This window comes from Drosophila eugracilis, unplaced genomic scaffold (assembly GCF_018153835.1).
Source record: "Drosophila eugracilis isolate 14026-0451.02 unplaced genomic scaffold, ASM1815383v1 contig_1879, whole genome shotgun sequence".
In the NCBI taxonomy this organism is placed as follows: Eukaryota; Metazoa; Arthropoda; class Insecta; order Diptera; family Drosophilidae; genus Drosophila; species Drosophila eugracilis.
The window spans coordinates 36,298-48,093 of record NW_024572731.1 but is presented as its reverse complement, the minus strand read 5'-3'; the positions used below and the strand labels follow the sequence as shown (position 1 = coordinate 48,093).

General features: G+C 39.0%; 1 pseudogene; it reads right to left on the bottom strand.

Annotated features, from left to right (window-relative positions):
* Positions 1 to 4,969: 4,969 nt before the first annotated feature.
* Positions 4,970 to 8,168, bottom strand: LOC108110011 (annotated as a pseudogene).
* Between the last annotated feature and the right edge of the window lie 3,628 nt (positions 8,169 to 11,796).

Genomic DNA, 11,796 nt, shown 5'->3' with positions numbered 1-11,796 from the left:
ATAGTTAAGAAAAATATTTTTTTATTTATATTAATGTTTTCAGTAGGTTAAATGTAACAGATTAAAACTGTTTTCGATGTTCATAGGAAGTATTTCTCTTTCTTTTATAGGACAATCTTCCATGAGGCTTTAGAAATATCACTAAATTGAAACCAATTAGATATATGAAGTCAAAAATGTAGTCTTCTATTCATATACTATTTAAGCAACTATTAAAGTCTTTCTTATCTTGGCTCACATGGATTTTATTTGGAAAAATTTTAATTTTATTATTTTTTGTTCATATATAAATGTAAATATATGCTAAATAAAAACTTTTTAGTTCTTATAGATCCTAAGATCTCAGCGGTTTTTGCTTTTCGCGAAACGTGGTCGATGGAGTGGGCGTGACAGGAAGCTGAAATAAGCGTGCGCTGCGTAGACATCGCAACAATCTGTATCTAAAGAATTTTAATCGACTTGGCTTATAACCCTTATCAAGAATATTTATACCTTATGGGATCAAAATCGTTTTATTTTACCTGTTACATTACTTATTTTCGAATACAATATAACGAGTAACAGGTTTAAGAATATGACCTTAATAAAATATGTGCCTAAAATGAATGTTACATTAATATAAGAAAATAAATTTTTGTTATATTAATTATTCTTAGTATATATGTATGTACATATACATATATATGTGTACTTATAGTATAACCACTATCCAAGAAAGTCTTTCACTAAAATTTAAATAAATGTATCTCATATGTTTAAGAAACCACAGATTTTATAATATTTACTTATTTTAAAGTTTAAAAAGTAATGATTATTTGTACCAATATTGAAAAATATAATGTAGTGCTGATGGTAACTTCGAAGTGACTCTTGCAACAAAAGCCACAATTTACTCTGAAGGATTAGTTGAATGGAAGCCACCAGCTATATACAAATCATCCTGTGAGATAGATGTAGAATATTTCCCATTTGATGAACAGACCTGTGTTCTTAAATTTGGCAGTTGGACTTATGATGGGTTTAAGGTAGGTCTCAAAATTTCTAGCTAATTTTAGTATAACTGCACTTAATATTTAACTTATTAACTTTTTATTTATGCTTTTTTAAATGGCCAAACCCATTAAAGTTTTGGATTAATTTTAAATTGAACTTTAATTATGTTTTATTTTTAAGCAGCCCATATGTTGGTAGCCAAGGCTTATTTATATATATGTAATACAAATGGACATTTAATGTCCATATAACTCAGATAAATCTGCATTGTCACATTTATTTTCGACGAACAATGACTTGTGTTAGTGCATAGAACTCATGTATGAAAACACAAAGAACCGATATCATTTATATACAAAATTTAATTTTTCATTGCCATCTTAATAAGTTTGCCACGTAAAGAATAACTGCTAATAATGTATGTAGGGTCGTACAAATTGATAATGTTTATTTCAGATATATATAAAGGTTTTTGTATTAAACTTCACGACTTCCGCACTCTATGGACACTTGCTCTCTTCAATATTCGCAATCGACTGACTTCGACTTAAATTAGTAAGGCGCAATTTCTATTAGGAAGAGGGTGATGGGTATAGACATTCTTTGATGAAAAGAGACAGTTCTATATGGCGTTTTGGCTGATAAAAAAAAGCTACGAGGTTGTGGAATTCTGAACAGTGCTTCCCCATATGAAATTAAATAGGTTGCTTAATACCTTAATATACCCATATTTCACAATCGGCTATCCTTAATCTTCATTCGCCCCTGAATGAACCCCATTTTTTCATATATTCGGCTGCTGTCGTATTAATGTTTGGTCCCTCCTGATTACCTTCTTTCTTTATTTCATAACGCCCGTGATTAAGTTTTTTAGTTACTTTGTAAGGGCCAAAAAATTTTGGACGAAAAATTTTTTTTTTTTTTTTTTTGCTTTGCTTTTATTTATTGAATCTACTCTTAATTTTGAGACTAACAATAAGTTGACGAATCTTAACATTAAAATTTAACTATCCCTCAGGTCGGTCGCTGGGTGGGTAGGTCATTGCGACGAAGGCGTGATTGGTTGCTTAACCTTGTTAGACCTCTCGCCAGGTGGTTAGGGTGCACCGATAGCTTGGTGAAGTAGTTTACCTTTTGTTCTGCGATCACTTCTTTCACTGGTTGAATGTTTAAGTCGCGGTGTATGTTTTCGTTGCGAACATACCACGGTGCCCCGGTGATTGTTCTCAGGATCTTCGACTGAACTCTCTGAACAATGTCAATGTTGCTATTGCTGGCGTTCCCCCATAACTGGGAGCCGTACATCCATATAGGTTTTAGTACCGAGATGTACAGCATGATTTTATATTTAAGGCTAAGAGTTGACCGGGCGTTGATAAGCCAATGAAGGCTGCTGGCTGTTGGCTTTAGGTGTGTTCTTTTGGCTTCAATGTGCCGGCGCCATGTGAGTCTTCTGTCGAGATGTACTCCTAGGTAAGTTACTTCGTTTGCTTGTGGGAGTAGAGTGTTGTTTAACGTAATCGGCGGGCAGTTTTGCCTGTTCAGAGTGAACGTAACGTGTTTGCATTTTAATTCGTTCACTTTAATTCGCCAATCTGATAGCCATTTTTCAACATCGACCATATGACGAGCTAGCTGCGCAGTTGCTTGAATCGGGTATTTAGAACGGCTAAGAATAGCTGTGTCATAGGCAAACGTAGATGTTGACAGACGTGTGCTTGTTGGGATGTCTGCTGTGTAGAGGACATATAGTGTTGGCCCTAGCACGCTACCTTGAGGAACTCCAGCTCCAACAGTGTAATCATCAGATATAGCAGTGTTGCACCTCACAACAAATTTTCTGTCGTGAAGGTAAGACTCTAAAATCTTGTGGGTGCTGTAGGGGAGCATTGTCTTGATCTTGTACATTAGACCTTCTAGCCAGACTCTATCAAATGCTTGAGAGACATCTAAAAATATGGCAGTACAGTACTCTCGTTTTTCGAAAGCGTTTCGAATTTCTGATGTTATCCGGTTGACCTGCTCAATTGTTCCATGCTTTTCACGAAACCCAAATTGGTGTGACGGGATTCCTTCCTGGATTCTCAGGTATGTGTTTATCCGAGTCATTAGGCATTTTTCAAAGAGTTTGGATAGGCAAGAGAGTAGGCTTATAGGTCAATATGACGTGGGATAGTGTGGTCTTTCCCCGGCTTTGCTATCATTATTATAATTGACTTTTTCCATCTCACTGGAAAGTGGCCAAGTTTTGCGATGGCATTAAAGAGCTGGGTGAGAGTGCAAACGGCGCAGTATGGGAGCTCAATAATCATTTTGGGAGTTATGAGGTCGCAGCCCGGGGATTTTTTCGGATTCAGTTGACTTTTGATGATGTTTACGATTTCGTTTGGGCGAAACTCAATCGGCTCATGTTGAGGCTGGGGCTTATATGATAGAGTCGGCAAAGTAAACGCATTTGTGGCAGGATTTGGTTGGAAAACATTTTTAAGGTGGTTGGCAAACGTGCTGGCTCGGTCTGCGTCACTGCGCGCCCAGCCGCCCGTGGAATTTCTAATAGGCATCACGGTTTCTTTCGGTGAGCTCAGAGTTGGGTGAGCTCTCCATAGTGAGTGTTTTGTACAATTAGTTGACAATTACTCAATGTAGCGGCGGTGGACATATGTTTCTTCTTGCTGTAGAGCTTGAGAAGTTGACGTGAGGCATGTTTTAAGCATTGCTTTGCAGATGGCGATCTGTGAATTTGCCATGCTCGACGTAAGCGTCGCTTTTCGAGGACGAGCTGTTCGATTTGTAGATTTGACTTCTTTTGATTCCATTGTGTGTTTATAGTATGAGGTGTTGAAACTCGAGCTGCAGAGACGAGTACAGATTCCAGTGAATTAACAAAACTGTCTACGTTGGGTTGATCCCATGTTCCTGGATGTCGGAGTAGAGTAAAAAGGACAGGCGAGTGATCAGATGAAAGATCCGAGAGGCATTCGGCGCTTATCATGTTTTTAGGAATATTTTTGGTAATCGCAAAGTCTATTAAATCCGGAAGTTTCTTTGGGTATGCCGGCCAGTATGTTGGTGTGCCAGAAGAAACATAGTCGAGCTTGTTCTTGGCTTTGATAATTGCATTATAGAGCTGCTTTCCTTTTGGAGTCACGAGACGAGATCCCCAGGGTGTGTGCTTGCCATTGTAGTCTCCTGCTGCTATGAAGTGGTCTCCGAGTGAGTTGAAAAATTGCATAAACTCATCTTCGGCTATTGTGAAGCGTGGGGGGCAGTATACGGCGGCTAGCATTAATTGCTTGCCAGTATTTGGGTGTATATTTATGGATGTGGCCTGTAGGTAGTTTTTAGCAAATTTCGTATGATAATGGTGCTTAATACGGCTCCTGATTAAAATTCCAGGCCCGCCGTGTGCTTTACCATCTGGATGTTTTGTTCCATAGAATGAATATCCTCGTAGTTGAAAATTGTATCTGTTTGTAAGATGTGTTTCTGAAAGCAGCATTACGTCGATTTCATTGTCTAGTAGGAATTGCGCTAACTCGAGCTTATGCTGCGAAACGCCGTTAGCGTTCCACGTAGATATTCGTAGGGAAGTCATTATTTGGACTGCTGTGAAACCAGCATTTGTATTAATAGATTTTGGTTTCACATCAAATATTGAATTGTTGTATGCATAAACGAAATAAACTCCGTAAGGCTTTGTTGTAGACTGCATATCATAGCTTCAAAGTTACTTTTTGGCTGCTCTGGCGGTTGATGCTGCTGAGCCGTTTTCGGTTCTTGGTATGCTGATTGCGGCAATGAGCTTTTTGAGGCTGGGGTAGACAGTCCTTATTTTAAAGCACTTGCGTATGTAACATTTTTGGCTGAGTTTATGGGTCCAAGTGAGGATCTGGCTGCAGTCGAGAAGAAGACTTCAGGGTTTGACCTGGAGGCTAGCAACTGTTTATTTTGGGTGCGGGCAGTAATTTTGTGTTCTTTTTATGGCAACTAATTCTCCTACGGCATATTCAGTTTCTAACTTCCTTTTTATAAACGGATTGCCCCCATTTTCATGTGACGTACGCTGATTAAAAGGTTTGTGGCCAAATGTGTCCTTCTGGAACTTTCCGGGGGCGTGTCTTTTTGCAATGCGTCTTTTCATTAATCTGTGCTTCAGCAGAGAGTTGGGCTCGATCAAAATAGGTACGCGGTTGACGATAGTTTCGTTGGCCAAGAATGATTTACACAAGCCTTCATCGGTTGTGAACTTTATTACGGCCTTAATTCCCAACATCTGGATGCTCTCGATTTCGCCGGTCTTGGTAAACAATTGCCTAAGGTCAGCTTCAGTAGTATCTGACGTCAAGTTTTTCACTAGAATAGCCCTCCCCGAGCTACTGGCATGATAGGGTTTCAGCTTAAGCTCCACATTGTTAACAGTCTTTCCTTGGAGTTGTGCAATAGCCTTTGTAGCTCCTTCAGGTTTCTTGAATGTGACGAAAGCTAAAACTGTCTTGCTGCACACAACGTCAACATAGTTCAATTCGCCACATTTTTTGAATATCTTCTCCAAGGCGTCGCAGCTGTATGACTCGTGCTTGCCTAAATTTTCGAAGACCAGGATAAGTTCATTGGACTTTGACAGCGCCTTGAACGAAACAGGTCGCACCGTAATAAAGCGAGAAAAGAGCTCGGTGCTGTGCAGTTTTAGGACTTTGGGAATATCATCTACTGACTCCAAACGTACAAATGCTCTGGGGATAAGGCGGTTAGCAGTTAAAGTTACATCCTCCACGGGAGCTACTTTCTCGATAAAGCTCTTGATATCCTCTTTTGTGACATTTGGCCCAAACAGGGCAACCACAACTGTGCGATCACTTAAAGCTTCCTTGCCCTTCGCCTAAGATACAGTTAAAACATTTTCTCCAAGAGTCAGCGCCTTATGCTTGGCTTGCAAAGCGGCTTCTGCTCCAGCCGGCGTATCAAAGGCCACGATGACTGAATTGGAACCCAACTTATTAGTGATACGGTGCACTGCATAGATCGGTCCGAACTTGGCGAATAACATCCTTGTGTTTGTATTCATTTGGTATGGGAATCCTACCAACGGACACCTTAGAAATTCCGCTCTTTTCTTTTTATCCTTCAGAGTTGGATTCCTCGGGTTTCTTACTTTCCTTGCCTTTCTTGGAAACAGGCTCCTCTACAGGGGCTTCATAATCTTCGTTGGAGTCTTCTTCCTTCCTCGCGTCTGAGGTCTTTGAAAACTCTTTTAGCTCCACCTTCTCGGCATCATCTTCCTCTTCGTCACTATTCTCATCTTCATCTTCCTCAGCCTTATCATCAATTAAATCAGCCGCGTCTTCTGCCTCGGAGTCGCTATCGTCCTCAACCTGATCGTCGATCTGCTCCTCAGCGTCGGACTCTTCCTCGCTCGACGGTGGAACTTTCTTCATTGGTTGCTTTCTGGTCCTTTTGGAGGGCGACTGGGTAGCTGCGATCTGTTTCTCCTCTTCCTGTAACTTTAGTTTTTGATTGTCGGCCAGGTGATATAAATTGATTTTATCTAGGACGGAACTTTTCTCGACTATCTCCGTGACACACATTCCATTAAATGTCGATGCAAAGAGTCTCTCTTTTGCCCTGAACTCGAAGCCATTGGAACTGAACATTACGTCGACTGACTGTAGCACATTGTTTCCCACAACCGCCGAGTAGTCGAGTTCGTTCTGTTTGGCGACATGGAAAGATACCGAGAAGCATACACCATCAGCTTCAAAATCGACGTCGAAACATCCTATGGTCACAAGTTCGCCCTTGGCGATACCTCTCAGGTGCTTAACTACTGCCTTTCAAGCCGTCAAAACTTCTGAAAATGTCCTCTCTCATCAACCACAAGTCACATCCCGAATCAATCATGGCTATGAATGTCAATCCTTTAGCTTTCACCTTTTTGTAAATGAGTCCCTTCACAGCTTTTACATCCAGTATATTTGCAAACTCTTTCTTAACGGAAATAGTTTCTTTATTCTCATCGCAATTTTTAGAGATATGTCCTTTTTTATTGCACTTGTAACATATTACTTCGCCTTTGCAATCCTTAGCAATATGGCCTTCGCTGTTACACTTGAAGCATTTCCTTTGAAAATTGGTCTGAGTCGGTTTACCTGTCGATTCCCTGTTCAAATTGTCTTTAGTATTTCCCTTACCCTTCATCTTTTCGTAAATGCTTAATTCGGCTTTAAGTTCCCTAATGGAATTCGCTCGATACAACCCTGCCTTGTTGACCTTGCTATCTGGGATGCCATCTATGAAGTACGATATTGGACTTTCCTCATCAAGATTTATCTATTAAACTATAGAGATACTCGAGGCATGTCTCTTTTTTGTTGTTTTTGCCTTTTGCGCATAATCTTGTGTTTCTCTGCCGAACATAGCTTTTTACCGAATTCTTCCTTCAACGCGTTTTTCAGCTCAATCCAACCCCTAACTCCCCTTGTACTTTTAATGTAGAGCTTGGCTGCTCCAATCAGAAGTTGTTTAGCATAATTAAATTTCTGCAAATTATCCCAACCCTCGGTAACTGCAACGTCATCGAATTCAGACAGCCAATGATTGACGTCTTCCTGTTCGGAGCCTGAAAATGATGAAACACTGTCCTGAATATCGCGTAGTGTAAATCTCGAGCTACTAGGTTGAACCGGGTAACCTTGGTAATTGGAAGCACTACTAATACCCGCAACTTCCCCATCAGCCTCGCCGTCCTCATCGTCAACCACATCTAATGCATAATGATCAAACAACTGATCCTGCATAGCTCCTTTTCTGCCAGTTGTATCCAAACCTAGTTCGGATAACTTTGCCCTTACACTGTCATAGCGAGGATCGTTCTAGCACCCATAGAAATGCTCTTCTACGATGTCGTCACGCTGCACTGCTTGATCGTCTCGTTGCCACTTCTTGCTCGTCTCTCGCAATTTTTTTGGCGGATTGCGTCGTTTGCAGATCTTGCAGCTCCTCTTTTCGCCACAGGGAAACTTTTGTTGTCGCAAAAATAGCAAGTGGCCAGTCCGCTGCTGTATGTCGTCGTTTGCATTTCTCTACTGCGCAGATTTTGCGATGCAAGTTTTTTTTTTGAGTTAATTTTTGGGTACGCTCACAGTAAAGTTTTGCAAAATTTTTGGCACTTTTGTAGTCTGTGTACACCAATTTGCTGCTTCAACGTTAGTCGATCTTTTTAACTTTTTAGATTTTCCTCGTCTTTACCTGATCTTGTTTAACAATAACATCCAACGCTTTTCAGTTTTTACTTCTTTTTTCCTCAGTCTTCACTTCATTCTTCGTCGCGTCAGTTTTCGATGTGTTAACGCACAGTTTTCTCTTTGTTCTTTTTTCCTTTTATATTCCCGGGCGAGCCCCCAATAATTTGTAGGGTAGTACAAATTGATAGTGTTTATTTCGGATATATATAAAGGTAAATTAAAGATACAAAGGTTTTGTATTAAACATCACGACTTCCACACTCTATGGATGACACTTGCTCTCTTCAATAATCGCAATCGACTGACTTCAACTTTAATTAGTAAGGCGCAATTTCTATTAGGAAGAGGGTGATGGGTATAGACATTCTTTGATTAAAAGAGACAGTTTTATATAGCGTTTTGGCTGATGGAAAAAAGCTACGAGGTTGTGGAATTCCGAACAGTGTGTCCCCATATGATAAATTAAATAGGCTGCTTAATATCTTAATAAACCCATATCCCTCATGTATTTAAACATTTAGCTTAACAACATAGTTAACTACCAGCTCGAGATTTTATACTTAATCATACGAAATATTGTTAGGTAAATAGGAGCGTTGAAAATATAAGTTTATTTTTAAATAAGCTTATGTTTTTGGAATACAAGTTTTCAAGGAAACTCAAATCTAGTTGATCTACTTTAGCCGTGTTTAACGAAAAATCTATAAAAGCTTAACAATGCGTTTAATTATGCATATATAAAAGTTGCCTGTGCAGCACACAGCGAGAGAATAGCAGCATTATAAATTACTGAAACAGCTCATCCTTAGAAGCATACGTTGTACGGGCCCATTCAAAAAAAAGTTGGCTTTCGAATATATATAATGATAAAAACCGTAACGAATGGACTCCAAATGTATAGCAAAGGCCAACCACGGACAGAGCAAAGTTTCAACATATTTAAAAATATAACAAACTATAACATCATAAATAAATATGCATTCATTAAAGAGTTTTACTTATGGTTTCCCGTAGTTTTGAATACTTGGTGCCATTGATAAGCTAGTCGCTTAAATATTATCAGATGCAGGCCGTTGGTTTTTATCTGGGTTTAAAGGTATTACGGATACGGCTTGGACCAACATCTAGTCGCATATGCGGTTTTTGGTATATATCGGGCAGCTTGCCAATTTCGTCTGCAATAACTTAAAATCTATTTTGGTTTTTTAAATTGTAAATCTATATTCATGTTCGGTGCGGGTAGAGAGAGAGAAAAAGTAAGAAGGAACGTTACTTAAGGACTTCCTTACGATTAACCCTCACCCTAATAAGAACAGACGTTCCCATATCATTTTGTATTTGCTCTCTTGTGTAAAACTATTTCCTAACCTATTGTTTTTATAACCGTTACTCGCGTTTCAAACTCTATAAGTTCTAGATTATGATGAACAGCCAAACAAATTTTTTAAATCGGAAGATTATTATAAAAGAAGAGGAAACGCTATATTCGAGTGCCGCGACAGTTACTGTTTTACACAATTTTAAAATATTAATTTTGCTAGTGGAAATTCACAATGCGCCACCTATTGTCAGAGGAAGCATGTTGAGTAATTGATAGTGACGTCACAAGCCATGTGAGCCCTATAAGCTAAATTTCTTCATTAATAGCGAAATAATGTTCCTATTTACAAAATGGTTCGTAAATCGATAGATATTAACAGAAATAAGTTATACAAGTTCAAACGAAGGCATTCATAATAATGTTATAGACGCCACAGTTTTCCGCGGTTTGTTGGCGTTAGAGTGGGCGTGGCCGGATGTAACTTCGTGGCAAGTTGCACAGGCATCTCTTAAATACGCATTCTTAAGCAAACTTTGCAGCTTTTATAATTTTCGAGATTTTTGCATTCTTGTTTTTCAGGTTTTGTGGGAGCATCATAAAAACCTACATGTTTAATCCGAACTTTCTATCTCTTATGGTTACCGAGATATCAGCTTTTCCAGAAAAAGCGAAATCCGTCTTTTGAGCTTGGTGGGCGTATAGGTGGGTGTGGCCGGATAATAGTACCACTATAAGATGCGCTAGCATCTAAAGATTATACGTACTGGATTTCAACTTTCTAGCTGTAATAGTTCCTGAGATAACCTTGCGCTGCGTATGGACCTTAAGAATCTTCATGGTAAATCTAATTTTTGTATCTCTTATAGTTCCTGAGATCTCAGCGTTCATACGGACCGACGGACATCGTGATCAAGAATATATATACTTTATAGGGTCGGAAACGCTTCCTTCTACCTGTTACATACTTTTCAATGAATCTGGTATACGAGTTACCGTTACTGTTTTACACAATTTTAAAATATTCATTTTGCTAGTGGAATTGGACAAAGTGACACCTTTTGTCAAAAAGAAGCGTGTTGAGTAACTGATGGTGACTTCACCCTACATAAACATCTAACTAATGTTTTGACAAAAAAGTATTATATAAGTCAAACGAATTCATTCATTGTAATTGTTGTACAACTAAGAAGTTTTAATTGCTATAGAACCGGGGCACCTCAATTTTTAAATTTTTATCCGAGTTCAAATCAAAACCAAATCAACTCAGCACACAAAACCACGCCGAATGCAAGAAGTACAAGCTTAACAACAAAAGATTCGAGCTGCAACAGTTTCACAAAAGCTCCGAAAAGCGCAGTAAATAACAGTAAAACGCATGCGAAACTCGAAGAACCAACAAAATAGGAAGCTGATAAGAGCGCCGCTGCTCATACGTCTTTGTCTTTGGCTGCTTGGCCCAACAGTAATATTATGGACGCCCCAGTTTTCCGCGGTTTGTGCGCGTAAGAGTGGGCGTGGCCGAATGAAAACTTGCGTCAAGCTGCAGTGGCATCTCTAAAATACGTATCTTAAATTACGTATAAAATATGTAAGCACCAACTTTCTAGCTCTTATATTTCTCGAGATTTTGGAAGCGTTAGAATGAGCGTGGCTAGATGTGAACAAAAAACTACTATCATAAAAAACTACATGCCTTATGTCACATTCCTATGCTCCTTCCAGCATGGGTGTGGCGTGATAATGATACAACCATAAGATACGATGGCATCTCAAAGTTAGACATACTTAATCTCAACTTTGTAGTTTTAATAGTTCCTGAGCTATCAGCTATTTTTTTTTGTCTTTTGTGGGTGTTAGAGTGGGCTTGAATCTGCTTAATCTCAACTTTGCATCTCATATAGGTCTTATGATCTCAGCGTTGATACGGACAGACTGACGGACGGCTATTGATCCTGATCAAGAATATATATACTTTATACGGTCGGAAACCATTTCTTCTACCTATTACATACTTAATCTAATATACCAGTTTGCTCAGCGAGTAATGCTATGCTAGCAAATTAATTATTTTAAAATATGATAGGACAGTAATGGGTATTTTATAGTCGTGACCCTCGATTATAGCGTTTCTTCTTGATTTTTAATAAAGTCCCTAACAGCCTGATGTGGTATCAGGTGGGAATCTAGCGTCAAAAAGATGCTTCAATTGTGGAACACACAGCAGCTACATTCATTGTATAG